At 40.2% G+C, this 22,847-nt stretch overlaps 1 protein-coding gene across 17 annotated transcripts in view; it reads left to right on the forward strand.

Moving 5' to 3' along the window:
• Positions 1–22,847, forward strand: part of CTBP2 (C-terminal binding protein 2) — a 231,161-nt gene that overhangs the window by 51,474 nt on the left and 156,840 nt on the right. For 15 of the 17 annotated variants that reach the window (XR_012160053.1, XR_012160052.1, XR_012160054.1 and 12 more), the window contains one exon: positions 4,528–4,705. The exons of the other annotated variants lie outside the window; for them this stretch is intronic. The gene's annotated coding sequence lies outside the window, so the exon portion shown is untranslated. The remainder of the gene's footprint in view (positions 1–4,527; positions 4,706–22,847) is intronic. 17 annotated transcript variants of the gene reach the window in all.

Here is a 22,847-nt window from a genome sequence, read left to right on the forward strand (position 1 = left end):
ATTACTGTGTCAATAGTGCTAGATGACAGCCGCCTCAAATTTCCTGAGGCATTTTGTCGTCAGTCATTAATATTTGCAACAACTCCAAATTATCTTGTAATTTTAACAAAGGCATCAGGGAAAAATAAGTGCTTCTTGGTTAGATGGCCATAAATAAGTAGATCCCAAACACAGAGCCTTTATTTTCACTATGCAAAATAATGACTGTGTAGCTGTTAATGGAATTTAGTTGATACTATGATAGCTATACTTTTGCAAGAGCTCTCTCATCGGGCTATTTTGACAGCTCTCTATAATAATTTGAGAGAGTGATGTGTCTAACAAGGTCTCAGAGAAAAGACACCTTGTTTGCATTTCAGAACTTGTAACTGAATATGTTTTGCTGTAGAAAATAACATGGGGAAAAATGCCTTCCATCTTGGTCTACCATTACGTCTATTAAACATATGCATCGCATGCTGCTGCTTGAACTGAGTCAATGGGACTCGTCTCAGAGAATGATCTCACTCTGATCCCATTGAGTAGGAACTAATTTGCAGTTTTTGAGAAGCTTTTTCTGTTGCCGTGCACAGCATTGTATTCCATTAGCCTGTATCACAGTTCATTTTGTATTGTATCAGATTGTGTTCCACTCTGTTTTATACCAAAGCTGTTGTGCGAGCTTAAATATAGCAGGCCCTGCCTGCCCATTCTATAATAACTTTGTCCTACCATGTGGATTTTAAGATGTATTATGCTCTTTGCAAGGGAAGGGTACAACCTAAAGAATCTCGGTCCCGTCTTCCTCCATCTGCATTCCCAACCTGATTACGGGCTGTGCAAGGCAAAGCGCCGGTGTGTGTGGTGTCTGATATTTTACTGAAATAGATCCTATTATATTTGTAAATTATCTATACATATGTATGAAACAATGACTGTTTGAAAAATGCATTAATACCATGTACAATGCCGTTAAAACAGTAAACATGTAATCTGTTTGGATTTCCATATCCAGAAGCAGCTGGAGGTGTCTGCAAAAGTGGAATAACCAAAAGTTAAATATTAGACCTCTGATAGGAGGAGTAAAATAATAACACAGAAAGTGTCTGCTACTTTAGTACCTGTGTAAGAACAGGCCTAAATTCTTAGGCCCAGAACCTGAGCAATATGGAATATAGGCCCATGGCTTCTACACTAGAGGAGCTCTGCACTGGTTTCAAGTCCAAGTCTAGTAGGAATAGGCAAGTGTTTCGTGCTCCCCCACAGGGCCCCCACCTGTCTGCTGCTCTGCCTTCCCCGTGTGGACACGACTCACGGCATTTCTACACTAAAAACTTAAGTCGGCTTATGTTAGGTCGACTTATAGTCACTGCAGTAATTACTCTGGTGGTTCACATCCACGCTACACTCCTTCTGTCGGTGGTGCGCGTCGTCACCAGGAGCGCTTTCACTGACTTAACAGGGGCTGGAGCTGAGAGCCCAGGTTCTCAGCTCCATGCAGCTGCCCCCTCCCCCCAGGCTCTTGGCTCCCTGCCAGGAGTGTGGCGATTGACCGGGCTCTCCACTCCACACTGGAGTCAGGGTGGCTTCCGGGCTCTCAGGGGAGTGGGAGCCCAGGCAGCACCCTGGCTCCCAGCTGGGTGTTGGAATCCAGGGCAGCAGCACGGCTCAGAACGGGAGGCTAGGACCGTGGGGGCAGCCTGGCTCAGAGCAGAGAGGCAGTGGGCAGCAGCCCAGCTGGGAGTGGTGAGCTGGGACCCTGGGGGCAGCCTGGCTTGGAATGGGGAGCCTGGGCAGCTGCCCAGCTGGGAACTTGGAGCCCAGCAGGAGCTGGGCTCTAGCTGGAGCCCCCCACCTGCCCTGGGGTGAAAGCCCGAGCTGTGAGGCTTTCTTGTCAATTTCATGGCTCTAGCGTAGAGACATCTAGACAGACATTGTGTTGCCCTAACTACACCAACATAAGCCCTACACCTCTCATGGAGATGGAGTTATGTTGTCAGTGTAATAAGGCTCTTACATCGCCAGGAGCAAGGCTGTAGTGTGTACGCGGACATAATTAGGTCAACGTAAGCTGCCTTACGTCGACCCAACTCTGTACCATAGACCAGGGCTGAGACTCTTGCAGCCTGCTTGCTGGGGTGGCCTTTGGCAGGAGAGAACACAGCTGGGGGAGGCTCAGGCAGGGGATTTGTGGGGTTCTGCCCTGCGTCTTATTGCCTTGTGAATTAGGGGAAATGCGAATGGGTCCATTGTCTTCTCCAATGTGTATAAGGGTTTGTAGGTAGAAAATTCTCTCTGCAGTTGAATTATTTGGCTGTTGTTTAGCTCGTTTAATACTGGGATGTCACAGCTCCTGTTCTGGAGCTGGGCAGGATAGCTACAGAACTGGCTTGTTCCATGGCTGCAAATGATGTTTGGGCCTCCTCTCTCTCGTAGGATTTGGGTAGTACTCTGCAGCCTCATAGGGATTTGGTCATGGGTTAGTTTAGTCCAGGTTTCACTAGCTCTTTTCTATCTTCAGACTGATTTGGATACTTGGGCCGGAGACAGTTCCTAGAGAGCCAAGATCTGCAACACTTGGCAAATGTGAACCTTTACATTGACAGAGGGGGTCAGAGAACATATGCCCCTTTGTCCTTACCTGATACTTAATGGAAGTGGCAGTCTTGGCCCACTTTATCTTGAAGAGTTCCATACTGACCCCCATGATACTTGATGTGCCTTGTGAATTCTACTGCTTCGGAGAAACAGCTGCACTGGGGAGTACGTGTTTGTACCAGTTAGGTAGCAATCTGAGCCATGTATCTGAGGGCACGTTGGATACCCAGTGTGGAATGTTCTTTTTGCCAATAATCTGAACTGAGTTTCAGTTTTAAGTTTTTCTTTTTCTTTAGGGGGGGTATGTGGGTGTCTCTCTTTTTTTAAAGTCAGTTTTTATTCTTTGTTAATCCTCAGAAACAGCCCAAGAAATGACATTTATGCATATTTCATAATGTGATTTCAGTAGGCATACGGAGCAAACAAATCAATTTCTCAGCAGCATGCTGTTTAAAAGAAACAGCAACAACCTGTGGGATAAGTTGCAGAAGCTGTTAAAATTAATTATAAATGGCAGAAGATATAACGTAAGGGGGGAAAAGTGCTAATGTGCGAAGAATAATAAACATTCAGTAGCTGAAAAGGAACTTTCTGTCATCTGCTTATTTAAACTTCGTATATTTATAAGTATCATAACATGTTAAAATAATGTATTGTTTGCTAGCAACAATACGTTTACCATTTTATTTTGGTACTGTAAACAGCCTCTTCCCATCTCAAATACGAGCTTTTGCTTAGTCCAGTTTTAGAGTTTGTTTTTCAGTATGTTCATGGATAGGCCTTAATTTTTGTCTCAGCTACACCTGCATTCATCAGAAGTAACTGCATTGGAGTCAATTTGGTTACACCAGTATAGGAGAGAGGGGAATCAGGTCAGTCTGTTTAGCATAGGGGATGTTTTTTGTCTGTTATTTAGCATAGGGGATGGTTTTCGTCTAGCAAGGGTCTCAGAGGATAAATATCTGATTTGCGTTTGAGAATTTTGTAATTCAGTATTTATTGCAATGGTGTCCTCCCTCATTTACAGTCCATGTGTACATTGTTTTGCCCAAACCAGCTCATTTTTGCCAGCAGACTGGGTGTAACCTGCAACTCCTTGAATAATGAAGCTAAGTGGAACAGCTACATCTCTATTTCAGATGAGGTGAATTTTGCTGTTTATGGGATAATGTTAAGTACTGGTGTACGATATTTCCATTATTTGCATACCCTCTTGGTTTAGCTGGAAGTGTGTTTGTTTGTTTGTTTTTTGTCCTATCTCTTTTGGTTTTGGGTTATGCATTTGATAAGTATTCTTGGTTTTTATCCCTATTTCTCACTGAACATGACATTAAATTAACATGGTTTAATAATTAATAATATTTTACACATGTCTATAGTGAAAGGCTATAAAGGATCCCAGAGCATTTCAGAAGCTATGTGTGTGCTCCAGCATTGAAATACAGGCTCATCTAAATGTGGGGGGAGGGGGGCCGCAATCATCCGGCTTACAGCAAAAGAAATTGTTCCCAGGTACCTTTGGGCAAATCCATCCTCTTTAAAAACAAATGAACAAAAGCACTATAGGGTCTTTAATATCCATGTAGAGCAGGCTGGACCACAGATATTAAAGTTTCATTGTGAAGAAATTCCTCTCCACCATGCAGACACACACAGTAAACTTCCATTTCTGTTCCTCAGGGGTGGTGGAAATAAAGGGCTGAGTTATCCTTGATGGGATTTGAACATATGATTTCAGGTGCTATAGGTTCTGCAAACTTGATTGTGCTAAGTTACCTATCTTACTAGCTTTTTATTATCCACTTCCTTGTTGGAGCATCCACAATGTTGTGATCACTTTGTTGAGAATAAGGTTGCCTTGGGGAAGAAGGTGGGAGAAAAAGGGATGGGATCAGGCTGCTTCTGTGTACAGGCCATCTTTTGTTTCAGACGTGCCCTCTGTGTTCCTAGGTTCTTTGTTCCTATTGCTGGCCTCCATCTAAGGCTTTATAGAAGAGAAGGCTATCTTCTTCACCCATTCTTGTCATCTTCCTCCACCGCTTCTTCTCTAGAAGATGTTTCCAGAGGTCTGTTAACTTTCAGTGCAGCCTTTTGATCACGCTTCAATCTCGATCCTGCGAAGAGAAACGTAAGTACAGACTCGTATGAAGCCCCATCAAAGCCTAGGTTTGGGAGTGTCTTTAGACCTTCTGCTTTTCAGACTGACAGATGGATGGTGTTGTGGAAATGTTGATCTGAGTGCCTGGAGGTGGAGAGGTTACTGGCTCTGGTGTGGGAGTGTTGCTTATAATTCCCAGGTGAACATTCAATGTGTGTCTGCTGAAAGATCAGGGAAACAGGAGGGTCGGAGGCTCAGTAAGATGAGCGGTTATGTGATTCTGATCAGATGGAGGTGTGTGAATCTTTTTCTGTGGCTAGAGTCAGGGTTGAGTAGGTAAAGGAGGAAGATGGAGTGAAGAGAGAACAACCCTTCTTATATGTAATAGGTCCCATGTGTGTTATGCAATACACCTGATTGGGAGGTCTGGTTACAGAACAGTAGTTCCTAATATAATTAACACATTCTGGAGCCAGAACTGAATCATGGCTACCTATCAGTTTCTGGGTGAAATTTCAGGTGTTTGGTTTTTGACCTATGACTTGGGACTTGTCTGCTTGAAGGACAACCTCTCTTCCTGTGCAGTTGCACACAGTGGAGATTCTGGAGCTGTTTTGTATTTAATTTTTTATAATTAAATAAAAAAAAACAATGTTAAAAGAACTTTACAGTTGCAAAATCAAGCACTCAAAAGTTAGTAAATGTCAGAAGTTAAGTTGCCTGTGCAACCTTAATTCAGCTTCCGTGCATGAAGGTCTTCAGAGAGAGGAAGCTTTACTGAAGATGTGCAAGTGGTGATTTTCAGAGGCTTTTAACTGTCAAAAGTTCTTGGTGGCTTTGCAAAGGGGACTTCTTGGACTGTGCCCCGTAAGACAAATGCCTGCTCTCCAAATCATGGAGGTGCTAGAGCTCTTTGAAGACAGTTAAAGCAATTTCTTTGTCTGGCAAAACTACCTCTTTCCTGTCCTCCTTGGAAGCAGCTAACTTCTTTTCAGACACTTAAAAATAAAATTCAGCCTGAGGCAGAGTGCAAACATGGAAAATATCCCAAATGGTTAAAATTTGGCAGAGTTATAAGTAACTGAAAACAGGAGCTTACAATGGAAAGTGTTAGGCAACTTTAATTATGTAGGTGTTGCTAATCCCTGTAATTATTTATCAAGCAGCCTACATGGTGGGATCAGTGGGTTTTATGTTTAATGTGTTTAAATGAAAGTGTTGTAATTGTGTTAACAGATCCTCCTACAGCCCTGTGAAGTCCATGAAATCACATTCCTCAGTAATATGGTTCTGAAAGACTCTTAGCTACACAAGGTCAGGCCATGTTGTGTTAAGGGAGCTGGTTACGCTATATTTTATGGTGTAGACTGGACCTCAGGCTGCCACCTGCAGAGTGCTTTTTATTTAATTTTACTTGGTTTGTGTTTTATTTTGTTTTTTTGGCGGGATATTCTTAAAGATAACTGCTCACTTGGAAATTTGGTGTTGATGACTCACATCCATCAATTTAGAATTTCTTTCTTATTTTCAGGTTTTCTGAAGGCAGAGTATGTTGGGCAGTTCTTTAAATGTAAGAGAAATCTCATCTGTGAAGGTTAAGGAAAGGGTGGAAATTAAAATATTGCAGTCTTTTGGCCTCAGGGCTGAATTTTGGAATGAGTTTATCAGGGGCTGGCAATCCTGCTGAGCTTTGCACAATTAATTGCCAGTGATTGCACAGAGTTTGGCTTTCTGCAGGGACTGGAAAGTTTTAGGCCAGGTCTACACTAGAAACTTTAGCCAGTATAATGATGTTGGTTAGGGGTGAGAGTTTTTTGCAACCTTTTTTTATCCTGGCAAAAGCCCATGTGTTTTTGCCAGTATAGTTTATTTTGGTCAAGGAACTGATGTAAGTTATACCGGAAAAAGCATTTTTTTGCCATTACAAACTGTGTGTACAGTAGAAGGGCTTGTGGGTATAGCTATACCAGCAAACCTTTTCTATATAGACTAGACGGTAATGTTTGAACTCTCACCAGTATGCTCCTGGACATCTAAAAATTTCAACTGTTGCAGCTCCCTAATAACATAAAATAATTATCACTAAATCTCTGTGTGCGGGGTTGATTCTCTTCTGATGTATCAAGAGCAGTTCTGTCTAAGGTTCAAGTTAATGGTGTTTGCCTTGTAAAATCAGGGTGAAATGAGAGCAGAATCCGGCCCAGTGAGTTTAACTTACTATAGGCGTGTATCTACTCTCAAAAAATGGGTATCCATATTGCAACCAAGTCCCTTATCTGACATAAATGACAATGTAGGTAGGGTAATTCTCAGATTAGATCCATGGAAAATGTTCAGAAGGCAGTCCTTAGGTGTAACTTCCTGCAGAGGAAATCTAGATTCATGAACTTTGAGCTTTTTAAATGAGAGTCATCTCCTTTCTGTGCAAAGCAACACTCGTGGTGGACAGCAGCAGGGTTACTCTGATAACAAAGGCTAGGGAGAACACCTCCCCATCAAACAGTAGAGAAAGGACAGGCCCCTTAGAGTATGTCTACACTCTGATTAGACACACATGGCTGGCCCAAGCCAGCTGACTCGAGCCCTTGGGGCTTTGGGTAAGGGGCTGTTTAACTGTGGAGCAGACATTTGGGCTCAGACTGCAGCCTGGGTTATGGGACCTTGCAAGGTGAGAGGATCCCAGAGCCTGGGCTGCAGCCGAATCCCAAACGTCTACACTGCAATTTAACAGCCCCTTAGTCCGAGTCCTGCGAGCCTGAGTTGGCTGGTATGGGCCATCCACGGGTTTTTAATTGCATTGTAGACGTACCATTAGAATGAATAGTATACAGAGTATTTGTAAGTTACTAAATTGTTCAGTGTTCAAGCCAGGATTGCATTGCAGGAGTTAAACTAGAGGAGTTTTTCTAAATTAGGGCTTGATTCTGCCCCCACTGAATTCTGTGGGAGTTTTGCCACTGAGCTAAAAGGGAGCAGGACCGGGCCCTTTAGTGCATGTGTCATTTTAATGTTGTCTCATTTTGATAATTTAGAAATCAACATTTTTTTCCTGGAGGTGCTGTCCTGATAATACAGTGTCAAAAATGGTTTATTTTTGTCTTTCTGTGGTCTGTCCAATATAATGTGACACCTGTTTTATAACATATGTCATTTGGTGCTAACACGGTCTCACTCTTCTACTCTTTGCTAGAGGCCTCTGCAATTTGAAGAAAATTAAGGGCCAAATCCTGCAGATACTAATGAGTGTACTGAGAGGTCCCATTAATTTGAATGAAATTATTCACACATGTAGGCACTACGGCCCCGATCCAGCCATGCATTTAATCCCGTGCCTAACTTTAAACATGAGTAATCCTGTTGTCCTCAGTGGGACTACTAGCATACCTATAATTAAGCACATGCTTAAGTGCTTTGCTGGATCAGGGCCTATGTTAGCATTTGCACAATCGCATCCTAAATGTGATCAAGCACTGCTGATCCTTGATTAGCTCATATTTTCTCTCACTGTGACCCAGTCAGTAGTGAAGAGTGCAAGTAGTGTCTGTATCCTGACCCATAAAAGAAGGAAGGGGTTAGGAGAAGCTGCATAGCAGGGCCACTTCACATGAAAGGCTGTTAGATTCAGGTCACTGAGTTTGGACTTCTGCATTTTATGACAAAGTCTAAAAATGCAGATTTGTAACAACTTATGTTAATGAATTCAGACTGCTTGAATTTCACACTGAATAATAGCAGGAATTATCAGAGGTGGTGACTTATGAGATCTGATTGAATGTAATCTTTTCTCAAAATTAAACTGATAAAACAATATCATATCACAATATTTTATTAACATTCTTTGATACAAAAAATATTGGACTAAGAGTTTTTTTGGGTTTTTTTAGAGTAAAATGAAAGTAATAGAATGACAAATCAAAAATATTCAATGAATTTTTAAAATGAAGTGTCACATTTTGAATGCAATTTTGTGACTGTGGAGAGCTGAATGCAATACCTTTTACCCTCAGGCTGCCCACTTTCATACATTAAAAAATTCTATTTAAATGCAGATTTTTATTTGCTGTCTGGCATAGCGTTCAAAGAAAACAGATAGGAGAGAAGGCAGAAATATGCATCTGTTAATTTAATTATATGTTTCTTATTATCTGTAAAAGTATGGGGCTTTTGTTAGTGTGTGTGGAGGGGATGTCACATGTGTCGATTTAAAAAAATGTGGTATCACAGTTTCTAAAGAAATATTGGAAGGGAAAAGTAAACAAAATATTTACAACAAACCCTTAAGTAAAATTAATAAACACACAGACACACATGCACCGTACTTAATATATGTGGCTTGATTTTCCACACATGTATGGGGGTAACTTTGCTTACTTGAGTGAAACTACTCCTGTGCATGTTTGGAGGGCCAGGGCCAGGTTTTGGAAGCAACGGTCAGATCCTTTAACTGCCTCTGTGAAGTGTCTCATTTCGGGCTCTGCACAGGAATCATGGGTCCACCCATGTGGTGTCATTTGCAGGATCACAGCCTAAACTAAATAGAAAGATTTAGATTCCTTTATTTAATTGGTTTCTTCTCTGCCTCAATCTGAAAATACTACTTTCGAGTCATCGGTAAAAGGAAAATAGATGGGAGGTTCTTTAGCTTTCCCCATTTTTTTATTTGAAAGAAGTTTCCCAATTTTAATGCTTGTTGCAGTACATTTCAGTGGATTTTGACTTTCATTTGGTTTTGTTAAAATAGATTGAGACATATTACTGAAATGACAAATGAACTGGCTTGTTAGAGTAACCACTCTGGAAAAAATCGGGGTCCACTCCATGAGGCAGAAGTTATGATTAAATAGAATTTTGAAGTGCCAACAATTCTTTGGCACTTGCTTGACCGTCTACCTTGCTAAGAACAAACTAGGTCACACTTGTTTTTAGTATTGTTTTCCTCTGTTATTTACAGTACTATGTATAGAATTCTGAAAACCCAGTAGTAGTTGAATGTCAATGTCAATGATGGTTAGGTTGAGTGCCAGTAGAGGATATCAGATGATGTTTTATTTGTTTTTCATTTATGATGATTTTGAACTGTCTGGAACCATTAAGTTGCACAATAGCTAGCTCCTGTAAACACGTGGTCTGACTTCTATTACTCTCTGCCTTCCTCACACCCATCTCCTCCATCCTTTCATTTGTCACGCTGGTTTGTTGCATCTTGTCTAAAACTAGACAGTAAAATCTTCTGGGCTCTGTGTCTACCAATGTGTTTGTACACTGTGTTGTACAAAGAAGCCCTGATCCTTGGACTGGACTTTCAGAGGAATGGGGGCTCCATAATTTTAACTCTAATACTGACTTGCTGTGTGAACTTCTACAAGTCAAAATCTCTCTAAGCCCCAGTTTCTCTCCCTCTTAAAATGAGGATGAATGAGGCTTAACTACTTAATAGCGGCGGTGTAACTGGCATAACTAACTAATGACTATTGAGTGCTGTACGCAGAGTTGTTGTAGCCATGTTGGTCCCAAGATATTAGCAAAGGTGGTTGAGGAAGAGTATTTTATTGGACCTATATCTGTTGGTGAGAGAGAGAAGCTTTCAAGCTACAAAGAGCTTTTCAAAAACTCTTTTCCTTGTCTTTTTAATATCAAGTGCTAGGGCAGTGCACATTATTATTAAGCCTATTCAATAGGAGTAGAATGCCCCAGTTCTATGCTCCTTACTACTGATTTCTCTATGCCATGTAGCCCCTTGGGAGTTTTTTTACAGTACTACTGGTCAAGATTTGGCACAAAAGAAGCTTTTTGACCATTTTATGTGCTTCACTGCAAAGAACTTTCAGTTTCCTGAAATTTCACAGGAATTGAAATTTATGATAGTGTGAAACAACAGAAAATGAACAAATAGAAAAAAAAATCTGTTTTGAGGACCAGCTCATCACCAGTTTTACTGTAGATCAGGGGTCAGCAACCTTTCAGAAGTGGTGTGCCGAATCTTCATTTATTCACTCTAATTTAAGGTTTCGCATACCAGTAATACATTTTAACGATTTTAGAAGGTATCTTTCTGTAAGTCTATAATATATAACTAAGCTATTGTTGTATGTAAAGTAAATAAGGTTTTTAAAATATTTAAGAAGCTTCATTTAAAATTAAATTAAAATGCAGATCTTATCAGTTTAGTGTGATCCTTGCCATTGCTTTTCCTTGCTGAGTTTTCCAACGTATTTGGATACTTTAAGTTGCACACAGGCTTCTGAGTGATCAGTTGTTAACCGGCTCCCAGAGCGAAAGAGGACAGATTTCATGTGTGAAAATACCTGTTAACACAGGTATGTGGATACAAATGCTGAAAGCACCGCAAACACAACTTTCTTCAGACAGTTAAATTTCACTGGCAGGGACGTCCAGCAGGTCAGAATAGGGGCCCCATGATCTCTCTTGGTAGCTTCAAGTGCAGTCCACAGATCTCCAAACTTTGATGCCCACAATTCTGAGCTTTTTAACTGAACGAGCGGTATTTCAAAATCTTCAGCACCCATCCACTGAAATACAGACAAATCCAAGTCGCTTTCGTTGAACTTTCCAGGTTTAATTAGAAAAGATAGCATTGGGCGAAATCGCTGAAAATCTTGAAATCTGTCAGAAAATTCTGATTCCGGTTCTTGCATGTACATTCTAATCTCAATGTCAAATGCCGTGCCCTGTTCCACGTGGCGTGATAGTGATGTAAGCAGCAAATCAGGACTTAAAAATATCCCAGCACAGTGGCGCTGGAACAATTTTTAAGGTGGGGGTGCTGAGCTGTGCCCCCTCTTGCCCCTGTCTGCATCCCTCACTGCCCCAGGCTGGGGCCAGTGGGCCACAGCTGGGGGTGGCTGCAGAGCCCCAGGTCGGCAGCCGGACCCCAGGCTGGCAGCAGAGCCCCCTGGATCGGTGGCCAGGACCCGGGCAGCGTGAGTACCACTGAAAACCAGCTTGCATGCTGCCTTCGGCACGCGTGCCATAGGTTGCCTACCCCTGCTGTAGATGTATAAGTATCAAAATTGTATTCTGCATTACTAGTCTGCACTTCCGTAACAGGAAGACGTGGTAGTAAAATAATAGTGACGATGGAAAGTGGGAATATTTTGGCTTTTACCTTATTCTAAAAAAATTCTTATTGTGAAGAAAATATTGTTTGTCTAATATTCTGGAGCACAGTCTACAAAAATAGGTAGGTGCTAATAGCCTCATTCTGCCATTTGCAAACTCAGATACAGGGAGTATGTTATTTAAGGTCACACAGTGAGTTGGGAGCAGAACTTAAGTTGTCTGATCATGAGCCTGCACTCTTACCTGTAGGCCATTGCCTGTATTGAGAAAGGCAGTGAGACCTGCAGAAGGATGGTCTGGTGTATAAATGCTACTCATGCAATTTAAAAATCCATGGCGAATGCTTTGTCTTATGCATTCTGTTTTTCAAAATAGCTCAGCAGTGTGGGGATGTACGTAAAATATGTGTCGCTTCCTTGTTTGGACTCTTCTTCCCTAAGTTCTGTTTGTTTCTCTCCCTTTACAAATTTATCTCCGCCTCACCTTTACCTTTTTGGCAAACCTCCCAAGCTTCCACAAGGGATAACACCAACTGTGCATTGTTTAATTGAGAGATCCCTAGCAACGTAGAGCTTAAACTGAACAATCATGAAATGCACTCAGGAGCTTACAATCAGAATTAGGGCCTTTATTATAAAATGTGAATTTTTTTTCTGTCTAGGGCCCCAATCCTGCAAACACTTGTGCACTTGCTTTACTTTACTACCCAATGAAGGCTATGGGGGCTATTTGTGCTAATAAAGTTAAGCACAAGTGTTGCAGGATTAGGAGATGGAGCAGAACTTGAAATGCTTAAACATATGTGAAACCTAGGGGAAGCAATGTCAAGTGAGCAGAGCAGAGGACTGAGAATCAATCATACATCTGGCTTCTAATCCTGCTCCTGCTCCCAGTATATTGTGTGATACTGATTTAGGGACAGATTTTTAAAGGTATTTAAATGCCTAACTGCCATGGATCTCAATGGAAATTAGGTGCCAAAAATCTAGCCCTGCAATCACTGATTCTCTTTCGCAGTTTATCCGTTATCATTGGGGTAATAATACTTTCAACAATACAGGGGTGCGGTATGGTGTAACTACGTTTTATAAAGCAGAGCATAAAATATAATATTGAAACTTAAAATTCCATTTACCATGTCTAATAGACATTTTGAAAAGAAAAGGACTTTTTAAACTAAGTCCTTTTAAACTATTTAAACAGGAGACTAATAAATGTTTAAATTGTTCAAAAAAGTGTGCATTAATACTGTACATCTACTTTTTCATGTTTGACTTGGAGCTGTTCAGTTTGAAATTGGTAACTTTTTTGTAATTTTATTAAAAAAAAAAAAGAAAAATCAGTTGAATTAGTTTATGTATTGCCTTTACTCTCACAATAGTGAAAAGCTCTCATCAAGTATGTATCAGATTATTTTATTATGCCAACATTAATATTGGAAGCACACACGTAATCTGGAGTCAGCAGGTTCATGCGCTACTATCTCATTAAATTTTCAGGCAAAAGCTGCAAAAATTAATTGGAGGCATGTAATAGTTTAGAATGTGAGCTGGCTTATGGTAATATAAATTATGTGAAGAGAAGACAGTTTTATATACTGAGAGGGGGAAAACTGGTTTACTTTAATGAGAAGAGATAGAAATGTGGAGCTATTTTTTCATTACAGATGCACTCTAAACTGTTTGGACTTACTTGATGAATAGAGTTAATTCTCTGCTACAGTTCCAATAATTCATGTTGCACAGTTTAATGACTTCTAGATAAAAACAGGATTGAAATGTTAATTTCTGTGAAGAAATTGGAGTACTCTCATATATCAGGCTTTTTTTCTATTAAACTACTAGTTAATTTCACTAAACAAGTCTCTTGGAGATATTTCATGCTACATAGATTTTTGTATTTCTTACCTGCTTTTTTATTTTTATTTCTTATTATGTCACTGGTTGTGAACATTGGCTTCTGTAGAATTCAGCCTTTTAGAAATTTCAGTTGTACTTAATCTGCTGTCATAATAGAAGTTGTGGGATTGAGTTATTTTTGTTTTGTTTTGTTTTTTAGTTCAATAAATGATTTTTAAGCCTTTTGATATTTTCTCCCATAATTTATTTACAAATTAATGTTATAGTCCCACCCAATGAAATCTTCTATTCAGTATATTTCTGAGAGCATGGGGAGCAGATTCTCATCTGTTAATATATTGTCTTATTTCTATTGACTTTACTGGAGCTATGACAATTTGAACCAGCTGAGACTACCCCATGGTTAGCAAGGTCTTACTGAATTAGTTTATATTGAATACGCAGCTCATGTTATAGCATTATGAATTGCTGGGTGGTTAGCAATCTCTGAACAGTGCTCCCATACTTCGAGTTAATCTTTTATTGATGGTGGTGTTATTTATTTGTACAGTATTGCCTTAGTTCCTAGGAGCCCCAGTCAGAACCAGGACCCCAATGTACTAGATGCTGTACAAACAGAATAAAAAGACAGTCCCTGCCCTAAAAAGCTTACAATCTGGTGATTTATCATTTTAATTTCATCTTAATTTTTCTTTACTTGATTTTCAATTTGACATTTGCCCTTTTTAGTTAGAGGGGAGTTTTGGTAATTTCACTTTTTGTTTTTCATTTTACTATTAGATTTTTAAAAATAATTTTAAACAATTTTATCCTTGTGGCCCACCTTCACTTCCCTTCTTGTTTCACACCACTGACTTTTTTCATGTATTTCCATTTCTATTATCATACTCTGGATAAGTGCTTTTTGTTGGTTCACTGTTAACAAGAACATAAAAATGGTCATACTGGGTCAGACCAATGGTCCATTTAGCCGAGTATCCTGTCTCTCACAATGGCCAGTGCCAGATGCTTCAAAGGGAATGAACAGAACAGGATATTTTCAAGTGATCAATCCCCTGTCATCCAGTCCCAGTTTCTTGCAGTCAGCTGATTAGGGGCACCCAGAACATGGGGTTGCATTCCTGACCATCTTGACTAATAGCCATAGATGGACTTGTCCTCAATGAACTTATCTAATTCTCTTTTGAACCCAGTTATACTTCTGTCCTTCGCAACATCCCCTGGCAATGAGTTCCACAGGTTGACTGCATTGTATGAAAAAGTGCTTCTTTTTGTTTGTTTTTAAATCTGTTGCCTATTATTTTCATTGGGTGACCTCTAGTTCTTGTGTTATGTGAAGCAATAAATAACACTTCCCTGTTAACTTTCTTCACATCATTCATGATTTTATAGACCTCTATAATATTCCCCCTTAGTTATCTCTTTTCTAAGATTGACAGTCCCAGTCTGTTTTTTATCTCTCCTCATATGGAAGCTGTTCCATACCCTAATCTTTTTTATTTCCTTTCTCTGCACCTTTTCCAATTGTAATATATCTTTTTTGGGATGGGGTCACCAGGATTGCATGCAGTATTCAATGCGTGGGCATATCATGGATTTATATAGTGGCTTTATGATATTTTCTGTCTGCTTATCTCTCCCTTTCCTAATGGTTCCTAACATTCTGTTTGCTTTTTTGACTGCTGCTGCGCATTGAGCAGTTTTCAGAGAACAATCCACGATGAAGCCAAAATTTTTTATTTTTTTTTGGTGAGTGGTAACAGGTAATTTAGACCCCATTATTTTGTGGGTTTATTTTTTCCAATGTACATTACTTTGCAGTTATCACCATTGAATTTCATCTGCCATGTTGTTTCAGCCAGTTTAGTGAACTCTTTGCAGTTAGTTTTGGATTTAGCTTTCTTGAGTAATTTTGTATTATCTGCATTGGTTAGTTTCAGTTGTGATATTCTGCCATTTCTCCTTTTTGGGGTCCACTGGGCCTGATCCTGCACTGTATATACTCAGGTAAAATTCCCATTGAATACAATAAAGGCTAGATCCTCAGCTGGTGTAAATCTGCTTGATTTACATCTACTAAGAAACTGACTCTTAGTAAGGACTGTGAAAGTTACCTACTACATGTAACTTCTGGTTGTCATCCTTGATGCTTTGGCTGCTGTTCCCTTCACCTGGTGGCAGTTCCATAGTTAATATGCTTTCTGCTGTTGGCTGCATTTACCCAGGGATTTTTCTGCATTTTTATTTTTTGCTGCTGCCATATTTTGATGGCAGTGCTCTGCTGGTGTACTAAACGTTGTTTTGACTGTTGTTGGATCTTGTTCAATCCATTATTGACCACAGAATGGTCTGGCGCTGTATCTGAATAAACCCTGAATCTTGGTGAAGATCGGGTCTAGGTCCAAATGTTGTGGTTTAGGCATCTTTATCACTCATATCTTGAAGTATTGTATTCACATCTTGAAGTAATTGTTGAACTTTCATTATTTTGTTTCCACTTTTATTCTAGTGTAAAGTTGTTTAGCTCTCCATTCAGTTTTAGTGGCTGTTACAGAAGAATTTCTATTCTTGGTCTGCTGGTATAGTGAAAGAGTGTGAAGGGCAGATTTAGAGGACATCTGCTTTAGAACGTACTGTTCTGTATCCAGTTTGCTATTTCAGGTGCCAGAGCAATATACTAGGTGTTCACATACATGGATTTTTCAGTATAATAGATTATGCTGTTTTGATGTTTCAGTTCTGCTTTTTATTCTTCTTCCGAAAGGTGTGTTGAATGAACATTCACTTTTTTCTGTAGACTCCAGAAGGCCCTATTAAAAAGAGCTGATATCATCTGTTATCTTTATCCCGATGAAGCCTGTTCTTCATGTCCCTTCTGTTAATTCAAATACCACGGTGTCACAAGGGCAGTATCAAGCCAACTATACCTGGAGAGGCATGTAAATCTAAGGTAGACCGTTTACTATATGGTCATTTCTTCCAAGTTACTTAATTAAAAGCAAGATTTTGAGTAATACAGCCTATTTAGTTTGATCGCATCATAACTGCTCCAAACTTAGGCTTGGCTTCTACACTTGTCTCTTGCCCCTTGAGGCATGACCACCAGAATCTAATTAATCATTTGCTTCCCCAGTTCATCAACATACTTATACATGTTCCTGACTTTAAACATGTGATCAGTCCCATTGATTGAGGACATATGTTGAAAGTAAAGTGTGTACTTAATATCTTGCTAAATTGGGGCTGTCACAATGGGCCAAGCATTGCACTGCAGCAAAGTACAATTTTAGTCCATAAGTTGTGGCTGCCAGCTCTTTAATATTGGCATTAGCATCTCAACATTTATATAAAAATAACAAACTCAGAATTTGGCTGTCTGCACTTGTGATGGGGTTCACCATTCTGATGCCTCCTGCCAGCTGTCATGGGAATTAGCTTTACTCACCAGGGCGCCCCCCTCTGGTGGTGCCTCGCCACTGTAACTTTCGTTCCAGGTCTGTGCCACAGTCTGTGTTCCCCCTTCCGGGGGATCTGAGATCTCTGTCCAGTCACTTCTTCCTGGGCAACTGCAGCCCATTGTCCCAGGGCCACTTTCCAGCTCCAGCACTTCCTTCTGCCCTTACCTCAGGCCCTAGTGGCCAGCCAGGAGCTCTCTCTAGCTCTCCCGGTCCCTACTTGCAATACTGCTGTATCCCAGGTGCTGGTGCTCCTTCCTCGTGCTAGGAGTCTGTTCTTCTCCCTCAAGCTCCAGTCAGCTATTGCCCTCTGCTCTGCCCTGCAGCCTTATATGAGCCTGCCGGGCCATGATTGGCTGCTCCTCTTGTCCCCTTTCTAATTGGCTGTTTCTGGCGCTGCCTCTCTAGGGCTGCTTTTAACCCCTTTTCTGCCAGTGTGGGGCAGCCATCCCATCACAGCACTTTTAAAGAAACAAGAAAATCCTCAAAAGCAAGCACTTAGTTGCAGTGTGTGAAAGGAGGCTCCTGACCTGGGTCTCGGCTAACATTGAGGGGCTGCTCCTGCAACCCAGCATCACCCAGCTCTGCCCCTGAGCAGAAGCAGGCAAGCCTTCTTAACTAGCCTGCTGGCTCTCTATTGGTCAGTGTCTCCTCCTGGCCCTTCTGAGTGTCTGGAGGACTAACTCTTGTTGGTAGTATAACTTGAGCAGGGTGTCAGGGCACCAACACCTTCAGCAGGAGACAGAGAAGACCTGATAGACCCTATCACAAGGGCCTCATTGTTTTGGTCGTTCCCCTGCCATTGTGTTTTTCCACTAATCCTCTTTTTAGTTCCTTGTTCTTCTTGTGAATTAGACACATCTAACTCAACAGGAAAGTTCCTGAAAGGACCCTCTGAGCTTTTATTTATACATGTGCCAACCTCATTCTAGTTGTGAGGACTTTTAAAATTAAAATCAGAAAAGTTTTGCTTGAACCTCATTCAAAGGGTTTCCTTGTTCTCCGGAAATCACCATATTTCATAGTGAAAGGCAAATAGTTGATTTTACACTTTCTTTGAATTAAAGCTTCTAGCCTGCAGTGTCTTGTTCTGCCATAGTTCTGATTGAGTTTTATTACTTATTCCACTTGGTCCACCTGTGTCATTTTGACGTCTTCATTGGTGATTCGATATCTCCACTTTTTCATTTGCCATTTTTGATTCCCCTCTGATATGTTCTCTGCTTGTCTTTACTGACTCAGTAACTGTCTATCTTTACAATGAGTCATTGCCTGGTATTAGTTCTAGTTTAACTCCACTATAAAATCCTCTTTCGACGCCTCATTGTTCAGTAAAAAATCCAATTAACTCAACTGATGAATTCCACAGAGAATAAATAATGCAGGCCTGTCTAGATCCCATTTTTCTAATGCAGTGTCTGTGGCTGGAGAAGCCTGGTACACTGTGCTCACCCCAGTATTTTTTAATAGGTAGTTAGTTAACATATAGTTGATTATCTCTCTGCGAATATGGAAATAGATGAGGTGGGCGTCCATGGCAGCTTGTTCTAGTCTAGAGCCCAAAGAATGACTTGCTTTCTTTCGTTTCCTCTCTTCCTTATTAATGGACTTACTGTTTGTTTTATATGAGATTTGTTTGTGTCCGCTGTTGTTACTGTGAAAAGTTTTCAAACATGGGTGCTTAAAATTAGGAGCCTCATTCTGTATGTAGGAACCAAAATAAAAGTGGCCTGATTTTTCTGGGGTATCGAGCACCTGCAACTCCAGTGTAAATTAGTGGGAGCTGCAGGTACTTGGTTCCTCTGAAAATCAGGCTGCTTTTACTCACCTTCCCAACTTTATGCTACCCAAGCTTGAAAATTGTTGCCATTGTTTATACGTTGCCATAAATACTTGTGGTGCTGTACATACAAGTGGAAGACAATGGTATGGACTTGGAGAACTTGCATGCTAAGTAAGACCTGACATGACAAAGAAAGTTAGCAAACATTAGGAAGATGGAGGACAAGTGTTACAGAAAAAAAATCATGTAGTGGCTTTGATTATTAATGCACGTTTCTTGAAAATGGGTTTTTGTACATACTTTTCACAATTTATATTCAAGTGAAGCAGTTATTTGGCTACATGAGAATTTTCAAACCTACAAGTAAAGAACTATAGAAAATAACCCAATCTGAAATCTACTGGTTGTAGATAAATGTAACATTATAACATAGCTTGAAAGAGGAATTGGTGAACTACACGGTCCTGATACATGTTGTGTTGAGAACCTCTTTGTTGCCTTGCCGAGGGTAAGGGAAAGTACTCCCTCCCCTTGTCTGGAGGAAATCTTTGTGTTGCTCCATTGTTTGTGTCATGGACACTTGGACATGTAAGTCCAAGTCTGAAAGTCTGAAATAGGCTTCCTTCACATTGGATGAATGCTCTTCTCCTTAGCCCAAAAGTACAGAGTACTGTCTGTCTCTCTCAATTTTGTTAATATTTAATCGCAACACATTAGCTCTGAACCTTAATATTTGGAATCTGGGTGATATAAGGATTACCCCTATCCTCTAACCACATTGTTATCAGAGAGTAAAGACTTTCCTTCTAACTGTCTGAGAAATCTTGTACATCAAAATATCATCTTTCTTCTCCTGACACCTCTGCATGTGCAGGATGTAATCGCCTGTCAGACAGATTATTGCAATCCTTGTCAATAGGCCCTCTATGTGAGCTTTAGGGAAACATCAACTGGCCCCAAGTTCCTCTGATGAGATGAACTGACTATGCAAAGTATAGGTAACCGGTTTCTCCAGTTACTTAGTTATTCCACAGGTGTCCTCAGAAAGTTGCAAATTAGTTTTGAGTGGATTCTTTCTTATGGCCTCAGTGCTGCCTACTTGTACTTTTGTCTCCTCACATTCCATATTGCACCATGTGCTTTTGGGTACTAGTTTGTTTTAACCATTTCCAAATACTGATTGGAAATGGCAGGTGCCAGAGCTGTTGACGGTTTTGCCCCAGGGCAAAGGAATTCTCTGCCCAATGACATTAGATCAGCAAATTCCACATCCAGGTTTAAAAGCAGTCAAAAGACATTTCTGTGTTCTCAAGCCTTTTAGTTGGTTGAAGTGAGCTATGTGTATTATCCTTTTCTTGTACGGTGCCCCGGGTTGTTTGTTATGAAAGGGGCTTTATAAATGTACACTGTGTTGTATTGTATGGTTTTGGTATTTGACATTGGATTAAAAAAGTGTCACGTGCACAAGGTGTATGGTACAATTATTTTAACCTATTTTTCTAGTGTGGAAAATCTGCTTAAAATAGGACTTGCTGAAGTCATTGTACCATATACAAAGGGGTTATTAAAATGCACTCTAGAAATAGAAAATAGGATTAGAGGAGACACTTTGGCTTTGAGGCCTTCTTCAGCCGAAAGAAGGCCTCATGGCCAAAATGTCTCTTTTAATCTCATTTCCTGTTTTCTGGTTTGAATTTTATTAACCCTTTTCTTCTTTCCCTCTGTCTTTTCTCAGTCTAGATGCTGGTGCAATGTCAGTTTTCTTTCGTCTCTTAGAATTCTAGGCTTCGTAAGACACACACAAGAACATACATTCCCCTGTAGTAGCAAGATCTTTTATACACTGTGCAGGAGAACAAGCAATTTATATAAACTGGCCTGTTGGTTTGTTTTGATTTTTTGCAATCAGGATTTTTTTCTTTCCTGTCAACAATTGAGGTCTGTTGTTCATTTGCCATATTTTATGAGAGGTATTGCCTTTCGCGTCTAGCTGAAGGCAATAGCAATTCACCATTGGCTACCTGAAATATGATTATTTAGGTGGTACTGAAGTGATCTGATTTTTTTAATAGAAACTGCAACTTTACATTAAATCATTGCAATTCCATGTATTTCATGTTTCTTTTGTATTTTCAAATTGAAATTTGCTGGATGATACTGTGTTGGTATTTAATTAGTTTACTTCATTTTATTATTTTAGTTTTGACAAGCTAAACTCTATTTTAATTTAAAAAGTTTAGAAATTAGTGTCACAGACTGGAAAATAACCTTTGTGATTCATTTCCAACTGCCATTTGTCAGTGAAGCACGCTAAAAAGTCCAAGAACCTAGCTGAAAGCAATTGCGCTCAGTTTAGCACGCCTTACTCTGGAGGAATCCTGTCTGACTTCAGTTTTCCTTCAGTAGTTTTTTAAAAAACCCACAGGTAACTCATGGTGACAGTGGCAAAATACATGGACATATAAAAGCAGATGTGTGGGTGGGGTAGAGTTACATCTGACCTGGAAGTTGAGGAGGAAGAGCTTAAACTTAATTTTGGAGGAGAGGGGAAGCTGAAGTTGCACTGATGAAAAGATTTGGAACTTTGAAATTTTCCAACAAAAGAAAGGGACACATTTTTTGTGAACATTTTTTGTGATTTTTTTTTTTTTACCAACTCTATGATGAAGGGTTTAACGACATGGGATTTATAGTAAAATGACCTAAAGTGCTTACTTGTGTTATTGGAGCAAAACTACCTTTGTAAACCCACCTCTGTTCATCATGTTATACCAACAAAATTAACACTGGCATGAAGAAGCCTTCTAAGGGGAATTGAACTTTTCTCTGGGTTCCTCTGACCTGAGTCTTTGGGTCACTGGGGCATTTGTGGCTGATCTGCCACACAGCACGGGATTTGATGTTCTATCTCTACATGACGTGTTTTGTCACTAGAACCACTTGCGCACAAAAATCCCAGATGTCAAAGTTTGTGGACATTCATATAAAATCAGAAATAACGGCTTGGAGGTCAAAGAATTCAGGAGAGCTATGAGAAGAGTCATGCCTCAGTGTGGTAGGGTGGATTGTGGGCCTGAGGTGGCAAATCAGAATGTCTTCTAAGGTTTGAAAATCAGAGTGGAGAGTCTTTAGGATGATACTTGCAAGCTTGTTTTGTAGCTGCCTCTATCTGGCTTAAAATTCAGGCCACGCCTTTGTGAGGGCTGCCATCTTGGCCAGCTCACTAGGGATTGAACTGGGAACCTGCAGAGCTAAAAAGATGAGCTACTCTAACTTGAGCTCAAAGGCCAGTGCGTAGAGGGGCACCTGTAACACTCTTCATAGGTTACATCTCCAGTCTCCAAATATTAAAACCTCCTATTTGAAAGAACTTTTAGGGATCAATTTTTAAATGGTGGGTGCCTTTATGATGTCCAAATTTGGAGGCTTAAAGTCAGTCCTTGACTTGTCAGATGAACATTTACATATCTGAGCATCACTTTGGACATCCAGATGTGACAATTGAATATCCTGTTAAGACACCTTCTTTGAAAATTCACGACCTTTTTCTGTGACTGTCACAAACCACACAACCTTTATGGATTTCCTGGCATGCTGATACATGATGATTCAATCACAGAGTGGTATTGTTTCCCCAAACAAAAGTAAACATTCAAAAAAGGCAGTATATTTTCCTGAAATACCATATTAAATACCAGACATTTCTATCTTAGAAAGGCTGCTCCTTCCTCGAAAGGATACAAATGCTAAATTTAAAACCTTACAACGAAAGGTTAATTTTTCTCCCTCAACATCTTACTAAGTCAAACCCTGCACATGAGGTCATTCGCTATTTTGTACATTTCCAAAGACTGCTTCATATATCCCTGATATCAGTTTTGTGTCTCTTGGCAACAGATTGGCTCTGGCACCCTCAGGACAGGGTGAGTTGGCATTCTTGAACTGCCAGGAGACACAAAGTAGATATATTTGATGTCTGTTTGAAAATACATTAA

The sequence above is a fragment of the Lepidochelys kempii genome, chromosome 7 (genome assembly GCF_965140265.1).
Source record: "Lepidochelys kempii isolate rLepKem1 chromosome 7, rLepKem1.hap2, whole genome shotgun sequence".
NCBI classification, from domain to species: Eukaryota; Metazoa; Chordata; order Testudines; family Cheloniidae; genus Lepidochelys; species Lepidochelys kempii.